Genomic DNA, 18469 nt, shown 5'->3' on the forward strand with positions numbered 1-18469 from the left:
GGGTGTATACAACAATCTTGGTTCTCCTGGACTTCACATGGTGATATGACATCATTGACCATGGTATCCTACTATGTCACATTGGTAGTATCAGGCTGGGAGGTACCAAGCTCAACTGGTTTTGAAATTTCCTGACGTTTAGGTTTCAGAAGGTGGTTGGGGCTTAAAGAGTGTGTCAGGGTTCCATCTGCTTTCAATGCTTTTTAACATATACATGAAGCCACCAGATCAAGTCATTCAAATGTTTGGGCTGAGTTACCATTAGTATGCTGGTGGCACCCAGCTCTAGCTCTCTTGTTCTTCATATCCTATGAAGGCAGTGGAGATTCTAGAACAGTGTCTGGTGTCAGCAATGAATTGAATTGGATGGAAATACAACCTTCTGATCCATTCAGCCTGGGCTGGGGTTGAAGTACCCTTTAACAATCAGACAGAATATATATCCTAGGCCATTGTTACTCTCTAGCACCCATCTAAACAAACATGTGGCAACTGTGTCCAGAACAGCAGCAGCTCCTTCTCCTTCTCCTCCTCCTCCTCCTCCTCCTCCTCCTCCTCCTCCTCCTCCTTCTTCTTCCTGTGTCCACTTCCTGGATAGGGCAGATCTTACCACAGTGAGTTAGGTATTTGTAACAGCCAGATTAAACTACTGTTATGCACTTTACCAACTTGGGGCTCCCTTTGAAAAGTGTTGAGAAACTTCTGTTAGCCCCAAATATGGCTGCCAGAACTTTGACTCGAGTCAGATGGAGCAAACATATAGCTCTATTTTAGCACTGGCTGAGTGCTAAAATAGAGCCAGTGTGGTGTAGTGGTTAAGAGCGATAGACTCGTAATCTGGGGAACCGGGTTCGCGTCTCCGCTCCTCCACATGCAGCTGCTGGGTGACCTTGGGCTAGTCACACTTCTTTGAAGTCTCTCAGCCCCACTCACCTCACAGAGTGTTTGTTGTGAGGGAGGAAGAGAAAGGAGAATGTTAGCCGCTTTGAGACTCCTTTAAAAAGGGAGTGAAAGGCGGGATATCAAATCCAAACTCCTCTTCTTCTTCTTCTTCTTCTTCTTCTTCTTCTTCTTCTTCTTCTATTAATTGTAATGCTCATTCACGCATTGTATACAATCACAATATTGAATGCATAACTGGCTTGCGGTTATCTGCAGAGCAGCAGAGAGGGAGGCCAGCAGTGGTGTTGGTAGCTGTGAACCCTCAACAGCTGCCTGTGGGTGCCACCTGGTGTCAATAGGCCTGCTTCCTCACTGTGCAAGCAATAAATGATCAAATCTATAATTTCATTTTATCTTACTTAGTAATGCAAACTCCAGTTCATGGTATAATCTGTGAAAATTCCTGGAAAAAAGGTAACTAAAGGCTGTTGGCAGTGTAGCCTTTGTCTTAGAAGAAAATATTTTTTTTTTGAAAGTTGAAACCTATAATTCTGGAACATTTTTTGCATGTATTTTAATCCTCATTCTTTTAAAATGATTTATTTCAGGAACAAAGAACTGTAACAATCCCTACTATCCATTTCCAAAACAAAATTATCTAGAATTACATCACGGTGGAAGAACCTATTGTTTTTCTTCACACTATAGCTCAAGGGCTGACTCCATATCAAATCCATTTTCAGTCTGGCAGAAATTCAGTTGCAGATATCACTCTTATGCTTCTTCTTTTTGAGTATGAAAAACACACATTGTGTGTGTGTTTTCTCCTTCATTTCCGCCAAACAAATTATGTCCCCCAAACTACATAGTAGCTGAAGGCTACTTGGTGTTCCAGGTTCACTCTTTTTATTACTAATACCAAATAGTTCAAATTGGAACAGCAATAAATATATTAAATAGAAGTTTCTGAAAAATCTTAAACTAGCGTGGCTGTTTAGGTTTCAGAACCATTGCAAAGGAAACATACAGTGTACCATTACAACGGCCCTCTTAAGGCATCGCAGTCACTCCACATGCACACAAGCACATGGAGAGCATCATGTAGGGAACAGCTGGGATGAGTGAGTTAAGCTCTCCTCCATCATTTGGAGCTTCTGAAGGTGGGAACTTTGTGTACTAGAGTTCTATATTACACCGGAACTTTCCTAAGTACAGGTGATTCCCCATTTTGGATGGGATGGAGCTTAGCACATTCACCCTTGCAATTTCCCATGTTGTAAGGATTCCACAACTCCTTGCCCTCACCCACTTGAAAATTGATGAGGGTCTTGCAGAACACTTAATGGTGTCGCTCCCCCCCCCCCGTCTGCTGTAGCAATAGTAACATGCTATGCTAGGTGCTGTATGATATTTAATTATATTTTGATTGCTTCTTTTATTTCTCATATTGCATTTTATTGTACAGTATTTGCATTTGGAATTCCACAGAATTCTGTAAAATTCAAACTGCATGTGCCCTATTTGTGGAACAACCATACGATGCTCACCAACCATCGGAGGTCCATGGACCACAGTTTGGGAAGCCTTGATCTAGGGCTAAATGTGCTACAAGGATGAAAGGGCAGGCCAGCTCCCAGCAATCAGTACCCAACTGATGCTGGTGTGAATATCCCCTGGCAAAGGGTGCTTTGCCCCTGAAGAGGGATGGAATCATTGCTGAGACTGTGGATGCAGCTATTTACCTACACTTTCCTCTCTTTGCATCCAAGGGCAGGAATGTGTCCTCTATCAGTCATCCTCTCTGTGTGATAAATGGCTCAGTTCACTTTCTTGGGCTATCTGTCGCAATCTTCTCTATGACACAGAACACCTTGTTTGGTTTAGTTCTCTACATGTAATTACTACAATTTGTTTTGAATGGTGTGCATGAGAGTCAGGAAACTGATCCTTCTGTGTAGCACAGGCCTAAGCATGATGACTTCTGATTTCTCCCAGGCCTGTGAGATGGCTCCTGAAGAGATTCTATGCTCCAATTCAACTGAAAAAACACCTCTGATCCACCAACATGAACAGCAGGAAGTGAATAGAATGAAAGTGATAGGTTCTAATAAGATAGCCTCAGATAGCTCAAGGAAACAAGCTGAAATGCTGGGGGGGGGGGACTTCTTGGCCTCAATTTCTTTCTTTTTCTAATGTTAACTATATTAACTTTTATTAAACATGCATGTCAAGAATATGAGTAATGCAAGGGAAAACAAACAAACCAATTGACCGAAAGCAAACGACAGCTCAGTGAGATAACCCAGGTATAGGCATGCATCCACAAGAAAAATAATGGTGAACATTGCTAGAGAAATGTCTCCTCAATTCCTTCCTCATTCTGCTATTGCATTACTTACTTTTGAAGCCAAATGGCCATTGAAATTATGGAAGCATTGCAATAAATGATCAGTGTAGCTTCAAACATACTTTCTGGATAAGAAGTAGCTAAATATTTTGTTGGACTGCAATTCCCATCATCCCTGATTATTGGTCACGCCACCTGGGAGTGATGGGAGCCAAAGTCCAACAACGTATTAGGGATGGGCGGTACCTTTGGCTAGAACTTGGGGGAATGTTGTCCATTTTGTTCCCATGTTACAACCTATTGAGAAGCCTGTATTAAAATCCTATGTTCTCAGTGCAATATCTTTGCTCTCACAAGCAATAATGGCAAGATATATATTCTGATGCCTTCACTTCAGTTCCTGAGGTAGAATAAAATTTAAAACCGAAAAGTTAATATTGAAAAGTAGGGCATGGCAGGAAGTGGGGTAGAACAAGCATCTTTGTATGCAGCTGTGCCCAGCAATTTTCCATATTTACAATTCCCCCTGTATATAATGTATTTTTTATGTTATCTTCTCCAATGTATGTGTTTTTATGCACACTCTTTCCTAATATATCCATTTTGCACACATCATTTGTTTGGAGAACGGCATCTGCAAATTCAGAGAAGTATGAATTTAGAGGAAGAGATGTGTTTCAGTTTGGAAGGGCAAATCAGTTAGCTTCTAAAGTGTTAATCAAACCTAATATCTCTCCCTCTCTCCTCCATCCCTTCCTGGTTCAGTTGTGCTGGATTCACTTCAGCTCCCCTGACAACATGGCCAATGTTCCGGGATGATGGGAGTTTCACATCCACAAGACAACAGGTTGGGAAAGACTGCCCTAAAAATTATATCTTGCCAGAAAGAGGACTACAGTATTACTTTCCCCTCATTAAAATAGCCCTAAGGAAATAGACCTTGAAATAAATATAGCATAAAATAAGAACGATACTGACAAAAAATGGTGAGGTTACTGATCTAATCAAGAGTAAACAGATCAACCATACTTAAGGTATTTCTTTAATTACTGAAAACAAAACAAAAAGCCCTGCCTTATGGTTTTCTAATAATACAAGTATTTTATGAGGGTGAAGTCTGGGACATGCATCTTACAAAAGGATGATACACAACTTAATAGTGCACATCAAAGACCTAAGACATCCTGGTGTGAAAGCTATCAGCAGCAAACACCAGGAGGAAGGAAAGAGGTTAATGTTCTTTAGTCTATATCCGTCTTGCTTTTAAGTCACTGCTATATTTGTTTCAGTTTTGTATTAGTTCTATGTCTCTTCACACCTGCTGCCCAGACCTGCCTAAATCTGCTGCAATCTGTTAAACATTTTTTTCCTCCTCAACGAACAAAAGTCTCACAAATAATAACTTAGTATATTTAAGACCTGAGGAGAAAAATGACAGAGAAACATGAAGAAAGTGAGGATTCTAAATCACCAGAGGCTTGAATCAGCTCTTTTTATACCCTAAATTACAAGGCAAATAAGGGTCATTTGAGGAAGGTTCTCATGAGTTGGTTTGTGCTGCTAGGAAGGCATTCTGAGGTAGATAAGGGAGTCCCTAAGCTACTGAGATGCTCTGTAGTCTTAACTGTCCAAACAATGCACAACTGTGTTTCCCCCTCAATAAACAAAACCAAGCTGGCTGGGGAGCACCAAGTGCTCAAGAGAAGCAAAACATTTAGAGGAGAGCAGGGGGGAGTCAAAACTCAACCCACCAATGATCCTTTCCCTTATCAGTGTCCCACAAAGGGTCCTTGTTGGACAGGTGCCATTTTCCCAACTCTAGTCTTTCCTGGGGATCATGCTCTTTCCCCCCCCACTACTACCACTTGCCCTCTTACAAGTCCTATTGTGCGCACCCCAAAATGATAAATTCTGACCTTGTGGGAGCTACAAAATCAAAAATCACCGCATATCCTCACAGACATTTCCTTGTGAGTTGGAATGGGGAAACAATTCAATTTACACTTTCTGGAGCAATATACAAACCAAAACACAGCTATCATTTGAATTTTATACTTGTTCAAATTTAGAGATGTTGGTCTCCATTCAAAAAGTGCAAATAAAAAACACACGATACATTAGTAGAAAGTATGTACCAAAAAATCCTTATAGTGAAATTTATGTGCAAAATGTGGTATATTGGATAAAATTGAATACGAAATGTGCATATTAGGTGCATACAAATTTTCATGTTAACTATTTTGAAAATTGTGAAAACAGGGAGAACTGAACATAATAATGGCGGAGGGGTGGAAGGAACAAAAAAATGACTGTTTTGACTATCAATACATTGGGTTTTATTTATTTTTTGTACATAACTTTCACAGTCTCCTTTCAGAAGATACTTAGTTGATTCTACTATTTACTTAGCAAATATCATACCCTACAAAAAGGGATTGGGAGGGGTATGTGTTTGCAGGAGATCATAAAGAATGGGAATGGGTCTAAAAAAGTTCTACAAAAGGCCACGGTAGCTCAGAGTCCCCACCTCAAATTGTCTGACTGCATCTGGCTTGCAAGGAAAATGACATTCATTTTTCACAATTCCTTGCATTCACAGCTTGCAGTCAGATACCAGTTTTAGTTCTCAGTGGAGAAGTTAGCGAAAATTGTTGGTATTGAAAAGCAGGCAAATTAGACATAGCAGGTGTTGGTTTTTAGCTTTCCTACAGAGCCAGACCCACACTGTGACAAACTGACAAAATATTTCGCCTTCCAGTACTGAAAGACAACCAGAGTTGTCTTCTTACTTGCATTATGCTTATTAAAATAGTCATAGAAAAGGAAAAGTGTAGAAAAGGAAAATTGTATTGCTGTACTTTTTGAAACGTCTTATGTGAAGTGGACACAGTATGCCAAAACCCAGGCTTGGGTACCTCTTGATCTTTTATTTACATTATTTATGGGCTGTCCTCTTATAAAAAGAAGTTTGCAGGGTGGCTCAGTTATTGTACTGGTGTAATTGAAAAGGGTTTCAATAAAGCCTAATGGTGTTTTAACACTTTGGTTATGCTACAAATACCACTTATATAGTTTATGCCATCTTTCTACTTGGCATCACTCATTTAAAAAATCTTGTCCTGTATATCCATTTCCTGTCTTTGCTTCTCTGTCTTCAATTCTCATCTTCACCCCTTCTTTCCATTTTCTCCACCCGTCCCCTTGCCCTCTTCCATCGTATCTTTCTGACACAGAGATTGCATTTGTTTACTGCAGGAATGGGAACTGTTTTCAGTCAGAAGTCCATATTCCCTTCTGGGTATATTCATGCCAGTGGTGAGTGAAGTCGGAAGCAAGTCACCTTTAAACTTTCCCAGCGACAGGAGGGCAGAGTGGGGAGTTAATGCAGGAATGGGGAACCTGTGGCTCTCCTGAGCTTTCTGGACTTCAATTCCCATAAGCCCCAGTCAGCATGGCCAATAGATAGACTTTTCATGTCTGGAGAGCAGATCTGTTGTGAGTGAAGATTATTATCCTGGGGACTACTGGAGTTGCATTGGGACGCTTTTTACAAATACCATTCTGCACCATTTTGAATTTTCCCATTTTTGTTCTTTGGATAATGGCCACCCAGTTTCATTAGTTTCAGTCCCATTCAATCTAGCAGGAAGAAAAAGGAATTAAAAGGTGTCCCTGGAAGGAGCATCTTAGGTGATTAATTAGATTTCTCAAGTGTATTATAATGAACTGTTTGTAAATACTCAATTTACTTTTAAAAAAACCCAAAATGAATATTCAGGAAGATAGTGTATTAGCCACAAGGAACAAGTCCTGCAAATGCTAGGAGAGACCGGATAGTTTAACTTTTATTATGATAGTGTTGCCAAATTTCAAAAAGTAAAAACCAGGACACCCCGAAAGCCCTTTTTAAACAAACCCCAAAGCTGTTGAAAATATGGCATAGGGGTAACACTCTCTCTGTCTCTCTCTGTCTCTCTCTCTCTCATGAGTTAGCATGCCCAGGTAAGGAAAGGGATACTTATGTATTCTTTGCACAATCCCCAGAACCACCTTAAGCCATCCAAGCCTTGATCTGGGCCCCTTCTGTGCAAAAACCTTTGCCCGTGGACTATTAGCACCTTCCCTGCCACCTTCTCAAAGTCTGTCTGATTTTGAGAAGGTGCCGTAAGGGCTTTTGGATGTTCCCGCAGTCTTGACATGGCGTTCCCAAAGCGAGAGTTGCCTGACACCAGCAGGTTATTGGTTATTGGTACCAGATGGATGTATTTATTTGACAAAGCCTTTTAGATCTAGTTTCATGTGCAATTCAATTCATCCATATGTTTTTACTTCTGCATCTTGTTAAATGTTAGCTTTATTGGGGTTGTTCGGATTTAAATTTGTTTGTTTAGACTTTGCTAGCTGTTTTGGGAAGTAATCATCTAAAGAAGTAGCTTAAATCCTTTGAATAAAGAAAGGACTGCATCCACTCCTAACAAAACAACAACAAAACCAGCAAGATGGTGTTCTGCTCTGACTTCTTAATGCTGTAGTAAGGAATTTTCTGGGATATCCTCGGCACTGAATACTGAGATAGCATAGGAAAATAGGGGAAGCTGCCTGAAGGGCTCGGTTTGTGGGGAAAGTGAGGCAGGTCCCTTCGCTGTGCCTGGTGGGCTGAGGTGAGGCATGGCCCCTGCCCCTTGCCACCCTTCCCTCACTCACCTGCGCAGGCTGTGCAGGAAAGGTGCAAGCTGCCACCGAGGGGCTTTAGTCTGGTGGAGGAGGAATAGCAATTGTCCTCAGGTGAAATGATTGGGGGTCAGCCAGGCAACCGTGCATGAAGAAGAGTTTGGATTTGATATCCCACTTTATCACTACCCTAAGGAGTCTCAAAGCGGCTAACAACCTCCTTTCCCTTCCTCCCCCACAACCAACACTCTGTGAGGTGAGTGAGGCTGAGAGACTTCAGAGAAGTGTGACTAGCCCAAGGTCACCCAGCAGCTGCATGTGGAGGAGTGGAGACACAAACCCAGTTCACCAGATTATGAGTCTATTGCTCTTAACCACTACACCACACTGGTAGTGATGGAGCTTTGGGTCCTCCTCCTATGCCCCTCCTAACTACGCTACTGCAGGGAAGCCCCCCACCCCCTCTGCGGCAGCCCTCACCTCACTGGCAGCAGCAGAGATCCAGTCTGCACTTCCCTCGCCATGAAGCAGGCATCAGGGTTCAAGGAGCTTCCTAGCACAGGAGAGCTTGGCATTATGCACCTGGAGGGGCAAGTGTGGGGCAAGGAGACAGGGGCAGGTACACATCCTACCTCTCTCTAAGTGCTCCCCTGCACACACACACCACAACCCCACACCCTGCCACCCACCCCATCCTGCATGCGCTTGGCTAGCAATGGCCTTACTCTCCAGCAGGAAAGGAAGCGACACTTCCACTTCCAGAGCACAGTTTTTTGTGAACCCAGAATGGCAGTTCTCATGCACACATGCTCTCTTCACCCCAAACGAAAAGGCTTCTGGACATGTTGCAATTAAAAAAAAAAAAAAAATTCCCCAGGATGCTATTTTTGTCCTTTGAATCCCATACATGTCCAGGAAAATCCCTATTATGGCAACCCTACTTATGAGATGGGATCTTTTGAATTAAAGAATTATGTAAATTTAATCATATTGCCAAATCACAGGTTTCTTTTGAGAAAAGCACCTTAATTGGCCAAGCAAGGCAATGCTATCACTTTAATAACTGCCAACTGACAGCACTGATGCTTAAAATGAAAAATAAAGCGAGGGCTATCGGAACCTTCTATCAGCTATTTTTATTGCAGTGACGTTATCAGAAATCAACTACTATTATTCAGTTTCACTTTTGAAAACAACAACCAACCAACACTCTCTAAATAATTCTTTAACATCTAAAGGTAGCATCAATCTCTAGCTATTGAATAATAGTCCTGAATGGTTATCAATAACAAAATCTCTTTCTGCAAAGCTGCAAGAAGAGACTTCGTTCAGTGGCAGAAAACACATTCTTTTTAGTTTAAAGGCCCTGGGCTCAATCACTGGTATCCCTAACTTGAGGGATGTGGGTGGCACTGCGGTCTAAACCACTGAGCCTCTTGGGCTTGCCAATCAGAAGGTCAGTGGTTTGAATCCCCATGACGGGGTGAGCTCCCATTGCTATGTCCCAGCTGCTGCCAACCTAGCAGTTTGAAAGCCTGCCAGTGCAAGTAGATAAACAGGTACCACTGCGGCAGGAAGGTAAACGGTATTTCCATGCGCTCTAGTTTCTGTCACAGTGTCCCGTTGTGCCAGAAGTGGTTTAGTCCTGCTGGCCAACATGACCCAGAATGCTGTCTGTGGACAAACGCCGGCTCCCTCGGCTTGAAAGCAATAAGAGCGCTGCAACCCCATAGTCACCTTTGACTGGACTTAACCATCCAGGGGTCCTTTACCTTTTACCTTTACCTTTTATCCCCAACTTGGGAAAGACTCTGTCTGAAACTCTGGACAGCTACTATGGCAGAGCTAGACTGACTAATGATGTGACTAGGAATGAACCAGCTTTCTATTTTCCTAAGAATTATGGTTCTTGATCCTCTGAAATTCAAGACCTGCAGATCTTTGAGATTCTTCTCAAAGAGCCCAAGAATAAAACAGACATATCATTTTTTTTGAAATTCTGATTTTCCATACTTTGTTTCCATGAGTAAACACAGGCCTTCTTTTGCTGAAAGTTCAATGACAGAATTTGAAGTAACTCTGTTTGCGGCTACAAAGAAGAAATTCCAATGAAGTGAGGCTGAGTGCTCTTTTGCTATACTGCCATGTATTCTGCCCAGTAACCAACAGTTACAACAGTGTGAATATAACATCCTCTCTGTAGATGGTACATAACTTTCAGTTATTGTTTATTATTTATTTGATTTTTGTATACTGCTATCCATAAAATTTCATAGAGGTATACAAGATAAAACAATAAAAAACAACGCCCAATAAAACACAGAGATGAACTCAATAAACTGTCTCGACAAACAGCAGCAGAACTTGCACAATAAAAAGAACAAGGCAAGGCTATCTAAAAAAGAATAGTTTTCTGCTATCCCTGAAAAGATAACAGGGAGGAGGTTAAAGGAACATTAGGACAGAGTTCTGAGGCAATGAGGCTACCACAGAGAAGGCCCTCTTTTTTACTATAGTATAATCTAGAAAGATAAAGACTAGAGGATTTTCTCAGACGATCTTAATGTTGCTTCTAAATGGAAAGTAAAATGAAATATCTGATTTGAGGAGGGGCAGAATACAATTGCATGCATCAACTTGTTGTAGGTTTAAGACCAAGTTTATATTTGTACTTAGGCATATGAATGTAGCTCAAGGCTGTGCATAAAACATACACTTAAAACACGGACATCTTCAGAAGATTGCTGAAAACTGTTAAGGGTGCTGGAAACTGTAGGTTCTGTGAGGCGTAAGCTACAGTTCCCATAATTATTTGGGGGAGGTGTGCTTTGAATGTTTAGCGTGTATTCAGCAATATAATAGTGATATTCAGGTCTAAAGGGGCAGTGCATACTAATGCATTTGTATTTTTCATTGCATTGTACATTTGAAAGTTTTGTGTTCCACACTGGGTATAATCGATAAGTTCTCAATATTCTATTATGGCCTCCCAAGAGGGAAAGTATGATGTGAAGATTACTACCTCTAGTGCTCACACACTTATTATTTCACCTAAAGAAAAGGAGTCAAACTAATAGAGAACAATCTCGCAAGGAACATGACAAGAAAACAATCTCACAAGCTTATTTCCCCCTGTAAACTGCCTGTTTTGTTTATCCCTGTGGTTTATCTGCAAGGCTGCTATGGATGCTCTTCCAGTCGGCAAAAAGATAACAAAGCAGTATATGGAGGGATATGGCTGCTCACATCACTTCAGCAAGATGTTCCTTTGCAACTATGTCTGAAGCCCCACAGCCACAACCCTGACTTTGCTGCAGTAGCAGAACAGTGAACGACTGGACTGTAAACTTGTAACCACATAAAATTGAGCATCTAATTTGACACTACTGCTTTCAAAATCATATAGAACACGGGCTAACCAATGCCAGAGTTCCCTGAGACACACTATTTCTCTTGAAGTATTAACAGGACACAGATTTTAATTACAAAATATGTGAGAAAACAATATCCTACCTGGTTCTACATCTTGAACAAATCTCTCCTGTCTATTGCGCCTGTTCCCTCATTGCCACCACCATAACCACAGAATAAGATATACGGTGGATTATTAACTGTGTTCAGTCAAACACATCCTGAGATTTCTGCCTCTTGATTTTATGCATTAAACTAGCTGTCTTATTGTCTTCAGCTCCTCTGCATACCAAGGTGCTGGAGCGGCTTTGTGGTTAGTCCGAGGTTGTTTGGGAGAAATTATATCTATGACCTGAGTAATGCTCTCATTCCAAATGTACCAGGCCCTTGACAAGGCTGCTGGCCTGAACTGCAGGAAGTCACTCCAGATACTTCAAAAAATCCATCTGGATTCATCTGTTCCCCGCAGTATACAGACTACAACAATCAGTTCACCATCACTGCAGAGACTTTGAAACTCTACACAAATATCACAGCAGAGATAAAATAGGTAAACACATAATATAAATTAGTTAAATTTGTTGTTGTTTAGTCGTTTATTCATGTCTGACTCTTCATGACCCCATGGACCAGAGCACGCCAGGCACTCCTATCTTCCACTGCCTCCTGCAGTTTGGTCAAACTCATGTTAGTAGTTAAATATTAAAACTTTTTTTCTAAAAAGTGCAACTTTAAGAATATGAAACTCTTTTTATCAGAATTCCATATGTCATCTATGGAAATGTGTGTGACAGTGCATCAAAGTTCAGCCTTTTCTGTCTGTCTCTTGGCATTATGGTCATTTCCATGAGCTGTACATGAAGTTTATCAGGTCTATTGTGAGTACCTGACTGAATTGCTTAATTCAAAAGGTACCATCCTAAACATTTGCCTCCTTGACAAGGAGCTATCTGAGCCTAGTCATCGGCACCATCTCAGCCTGACGTTGACTGATCGCTAGCCTTAACAATGACTTTGATGAAAATCCCAGCAGCCAAAAATAAACCTTAAAAGAGACCCTGTTACTAGCTCTCTTTTTTCTCCCATTGCATACTCCGGGGACTTCTTGTGATGATGATTAATAGGAATTGCCTGCAAGCCCCTCTGAGAAGTTACTACATAAATGGCTTCCAATTAAAGTAAATGGTTCACAGACTTTCTCTTTAACACCTCCCCTTCTTTTCTAATTCTGGGTGCTCTGTTAAAAATATTTTTGACAGATGTAGCATATAAAATATATAACCATTTAAGATCCTTCCTCAGCTTTTATGAACATGGCACTTCATTAAAGAATACCTTAGAAGTATACCATTCTTTATGCGATCATGAAGACAAGGTAAATGATTCATAGCCCACAGGTTTATATGTTATATATTGAAATATTCCGTGTTTAACACTGCATATATTTAAAGCACCATTGTACCACGATCAGTCCTTACTTTTACACCCCATCCTTTGCTGTCAGAAACAGAAGATGGCCACCTTGTAGGAACATAGGAAATTCCTCTGTACCTAATAATAGCACTGGTTGATCCAGCGTTGGTCAATGAGAGCACTGGTCATTCTAGTTATTATCAACTTTATTACTCATAAATTTACTACCCACAAACTGCAGGGGAGGCCTGTACCTCAGTGATAGACCATCTGCTTTGCATGCAGAAGGTCTCAGGTTCAGCCTCTTCAGGTAGGGCTGGGAGAGAGTCCTGCCTGAAACCCTGGAGACCTGCTTCCAATAAGTGTAGAAAATACTGATCAACATAGGCCAATGGTCTCAATTGTTATAAGGCAGCTTCCTATCTTCCTACCCTTCACCAGCAGTTCCCATGGCATGTTACGACGATCTAATATTCAACATTTAGAATGGTTAAAACCGATTCAAGTCACAGGAATAGTTTCCCTATACCTAACAAGAGCATTGGTCACTAGTGACTGCTATCCAGGCTTTTAGACAGCAATTTCTTGCTACTCTACCTGCAGCTGACAGGTATCATATCAAAATCTATTTACAATGATGTACATTAGCCTGACTGAAAGAGGAATCATTTTGAGCTTAATGCTTTCTGTGGAAAAGTAAAATAATATCCTGCCTTTAAATCTCCACCCAATCTTATGTTGCTTTGTGTGAGCTGTTTTATACTTTTGAAACCTGTGTTACAAGCTACAGAAGGATTTGAATTATTCTAAATATCGCTCAATAGAGGAGGAACTGATTTGAAAACTGGTGAGTACTTCAAAATAGAATTAAAAATGCAGTTTTTCCAGGGTACTTAATCATGCAAGGAGCACCCAAATATACAAAAGAACATGCATTCATGCTTTATGCAGCCATGTTAAGACAGTTGTAAGAATCCAACCTCTGTTCAGAAACTTCTAACAAAGTTTTTCACCACAATCCAAGGCAGTCTGTTCCATCATCAAACAACTCTTACCATCAGAAAGTTCTTCCTAATGTTTAGTCAGAATCTCCTTTCTTGTCTGACCTCCTCAAGCAGCAGAAGACAAGCTTGCTCCATCATCCATCTGACTGCCCTTCAGACTTTTGAAGATAGCTATCACCCAGTATTTTCCAAGTGATCATAATAATGTGGAAGAAGTAAACAGGGCGATGCCTGCTGCCCCCACCCCTACACATGGAGAAGTCTGAAGAGAGACGGCTGCTCTACACACTTAGATTCCCCCTGGACTACAAGCTGCAGAAGCAGTGGGTGGGTTTTTAAAGGGAGTACTCAAGGTATGCAGTACTAGCACCTCTTTTTTGGTTATTGCTAAAAAGTGCGGCAGTTACTGTACTGTAACAACTTCATGGTGAGTACCGGCACCTATTTTTCTAGGGGGGAAAGAACTGTGCAGAGGTATTTAAATTATTCTGAATATTGCTCAACAGAAAAGTGAGGAGAATGGATGATGATCAGGGTTGCGTTGTAAATCATGGGGTAGAGTGAGGAGTAGGCTATCCTTGTCAGACCTTGCCTCCGAATGCAGGAATGCTGAAAGGAGGGAAACTGGGCATTGCCCCACTCTGTTCGTCTACCTGATTAGAACACCTGAAGGGGGCTTTTGTCTATGTGTATTCCATCTGATTTCTACACATATCAGAATTCGACTTAATCCAGGTTACAGATCATGAAAAGATCTATACAGTGGTACCTCAGGTTAAGTACTTAATTCGTTCCGAAGGTCTGTTCTTAACCTGAAACTGTTCTTAACCTGAAGCACCAGTTTAGCTATTGGGGCCTCCCGCTGCCGCCACGCCGCCGCCATGCAATTTCTGTTCTTAACCTGAAGCAAAGTTCTTAACCTGAAGCACTATTTCTGGGTTAGCGGAGTGTATAACCTGAAACATATGTAACCTGAAGCATATGTAACCCGAGGTACCACTGTACATGGATAACTGCGCATATAGCAGTAGTAACCGAGAAACCCATTGCAATTTTATGTAACCTCGCGGGGTGAATTCACCCAAAGAGATGCCTTAACATTCTGAGGAGGATGCTTGCTGTTGTTGTTGTGCGTGAGTGACATTCTGATAAAGAGCGGAAGATTTGAGGAAGGGAAAAGGCTGCAGAGACCACAGGGCAAGTGAATAAAAAGCACCATCCAGGGAAGACAGTGGAGTCTTTTGTCCTCACTCAGCATTCACCCAGAGGCAGCTCCACAAAGTCACAGAGCCTGCGATGCCTAAAGCTGCCTCACGGCCTAGGACCACAGTCAGCTCAGCAACAATTTAATTGCTCACTGTTGGAAAATTGGTTAATTGGATTCCATTCCCTCTTGTTTTTAGTTTTTATCTGATTAGAGATTTAATTACATTGTATACAGTGGTTATCTGAATTATTCCTATTGCTTCTTCCCTCTTTCTCCCTCCTTGTTTAATAAAACCTTGTCAACGATTCCCCCCCCCCAAACCCTAACATGGTTTAATCACATGGACAAGGGCTTAAGTGATTTGGGGAACACAAATATTCTAGAAGTCATTGATTTTTGTATATATTTATTACAAGAATTTATATCCCACCCTTCATTATCATCCCAGGTTGAGTTAAAAAGTTAAAACATCACATACATCCACAAAATAGTTTAAAATACAATTCAATAAAATTGAACTGTCAGCCCACATAAAACATCTATCAGTCTCAGAAAGCCTGCAGGAAGATGAATTTTATTTTATTTTATGAAGCTGATGATGAATGCTAGATAATGACTGTGCCAGTCAAGCCTCTGTCGAAAGAGTGTTCCACAAATGGGACTCCCACCAGTTGAAAAGGGTATGCTTGAAATTCAAGATTAGCTTGGGAAATGTAGGGCACTGGAATAAGTGAAACCTCTGAGTTCTGTTCCAGATTGCTGTAGTAGATTTTGAAAGCAATGTACTCTAACCTTCCAAATAACCTAGGATGCATGTCTGTCTCTGTGCATGTGAGAAAAAGCCTAGCATAGCCTATGGACTTTCGGGACTGTGCTGACTCTTGTCTTTCAAACTATTTCCATGCTGAATATTAAAATCCACAAAAAATCAGCCAATGTCTAGTCTAGAAGTTACCGGTAAGCTGCTCCAACGGCAACCTGGAAATTCAGCTCAAGTTCCATTTCGAGTAGAATTCAATATCATTCACAGCTGCAACAATTAGACTTGCAGATTTTTATATGCTTTTAAAAGTAGCTATTTTTCTCTCTTTTGCCTTTTAATAGGGAGAAACCTTTCCTTACACTAATTTTCTGGGGGTGGGGGGGACCACTATCATTTTGCATTCCTTGCTGCACATTGCCTGTAAAAGATATTAGGATGGGTTTCCTGACATCACAAATCCCCTATGAATTATAATAGGATATAAATATTGTGCTTTAGTTTTCATTTCTGCAAGACTCTCCACTTAATCAGTTTGTCTTCCTGGAATATTTTGAATGAGTATTTCTAATTATTTTTAAAGGGCTGTCGAATTACCTTTGCCCACCACTATCATTTATTCTAAAAGTATAATAAACTTCATACTAATAAGTATTGGGGATAAGTTCAGATCATAATTACACAAGGCAGTACTGTAGCATCAGGTTAGATTGGACACTATCTACTATTTGATTTGTCTCATCAATTGCTACAGAAGTGAGTGAGTTGTGCAGATAATTTTTGTGTTGAAGCCACTTGAGATCAGATGGACAGACAGATGTTTAGATTTGGATTCCAGATTTGAACTGGAATACTCAAGCAGCTTACAATAAAATGAAGAGTTCTATTGATAAGAACATGCATCTTAAAAAAAATAATTTTAAAAGCCTGCTCACGGGGAGAACATTTAGTTCTTCTGAACATGTAAAGGTAAAGGGACCCCTGACCATTAGTCCAGTCGCGACCAACTCTGGGGTTGCGGTGCTCATCTTGCTTTGTTGGGAAAAAGCACCAATGCAAAAGCCAGCTGCAAGTGGCTGGAATGCAAAACAGGATGTTGTGGTTTGCAACTGTACTGTTGGAGAAAAGGGGGAGTCTATTCTCTGTACTGAGCACCGGATGTTAGCTCAGAGTGTCATCTGACCTGTGCTGGAAGTACAGGGGTGGAGCTGTGACTCTTCTGATGGAGTCTTGAGGGTACAGTCACGTTTCTATGTACTGCTGAATGACAGGAATAAAAGACATGTAAATAGGACTCCTGTCTGTCTCATTTCCCCTCCCTGGGGGGGGAATGCAAGGAGAGAGAAGCAGAGGGTGTGTTCTCCTCACATCTGAGGAGATTCGCCGGTTTACGACCACGTCTGCCGGGAGACGCAGACGGAATGTAAACAAGTATCTCACTCAGTTTGCCGGGGAGAGGCCAGTTACCTCTGACTGTGAGCTGAGATACTGACAGGTTGCGGTGCTCATCTTGCTTTATTGGCCGAGGGAGCTGGTGTACGGCTTCTGGGTCATGTGGCCAGCATGACTAAGCCGTTTCTGGCGAAACCAGAGCAGCGCACAGAAATGCCGTTTACCTTTCCGCCGGAGTGGTACCTATTTATCTACTTGCACTTTGACGTGCTTTTGAACTGCTAGGTTGGCAGAAGCAGGAACTGAGCAACAGAGCTCACCCCGTCGTGGGGATTCGAACCTCCGACCTTCTGATCAGCAAGCCCTAGGCTCTGTGGTTTAACCCCCAGCGCCACCCGTGTCTCTTACATGAACATGTAGGAGGACAGAATTGGAAAGGGCCACTGTGATCATTCCCTGAACACAGAGGCGTAGTTTAGGATTGTGAGACATTTCCTGAGCAAGGGTGGCAAAAAAAGTCTAAAGGTATGGAGTGCTGTTTGGATTCATAATTCCTTGTGAAGCAGGATTATTTGAGCTATGTAGGTAATGGTACATTTTGTTTCTTTCCAATAAAAAGAGAGATTTCATGCGTTTATTGGAGAGCTTCCTGTACTTTTCCACAGAAAGCAGTTCTGATGCAGAACCTTTCTGTTGCAAGAGTATAATGTATTTATGTTAAGTACATCCAGATGGTGAAACTCTTTATCTGATTATTCCAGTACACAAAGTTTGTGAGTTAGAATGGGTACTAATCACTAGGTATTAATTGCCTTAATTATGGTTTTCCCTGAGAGTTTTAAGAATTCTCATCAAGTAATCACTGCACATTTTCCAACACTACTTTCAGCATAGTGTGTGATTAAGTGAATACAGTCCTCAGTATATTGTGATTAATAAACTTAATCAGTGGCAATCCAAGGTGCTTGTAAAGCCACTTCTCGACACTGGCTTACTGCAGCAGCTACAGTGTATCTGCTGGTAGCTGGCATGAAGAAACATTGGTATGCTAAACACCTGCAAGCTAGGTATCAAGTTTGAATAAATCAAAATGGGTTCAGATTCACACAAAACAAGGGGTTGAAATAACCGTCCTAGCATATTATGATAAAGTCGAATCAATTTCTTATGTCCTGTTGTTAACTATATCCCATGATTGTGATAGTACACTGCAGTTTTTACTTATGGAAAAACTAGGGACAGTGGTACCTCAGGTTAAGTATTTAATTCGTTCTGGAGGTCCGTTCTTAACCTGAAACTGTTCTTAACCTGAAGCACCACTTTAGCTAATGGGGCCTCCTGCTGCCGCTGCGCCGCCGCTGCACGATTTCTGTTCTCATCCT

At 41.3% G+C, this 18469-nt stretch overlaps 1 protein-coding gene across 6 annotated transcripts in view; it reads right to left on the reverse strand.

Annotated features, from left to right (window-relative positions):
- The window catches only part of NLGN4X (neuroligin 4 X-linked), a 155199-nt gene that overhangs the window by 29421 nt on the left and 107309 nt on the right, over positions 1-18469 (reverse strand). The gene's annotated exons all lie outside the window — the stretch shown is intronic.

Source organism: Podarcis liolepis (genome assembly GCF_965112155.1).
Source record: "Podarcis liolepis genome assembly, chromosome: 4".
NCBI lineage: Eukaryota > Metazoa > Chordata > Lepidosauria > Squamata > Lacertidae > Podarcis > Podarcis liolepis.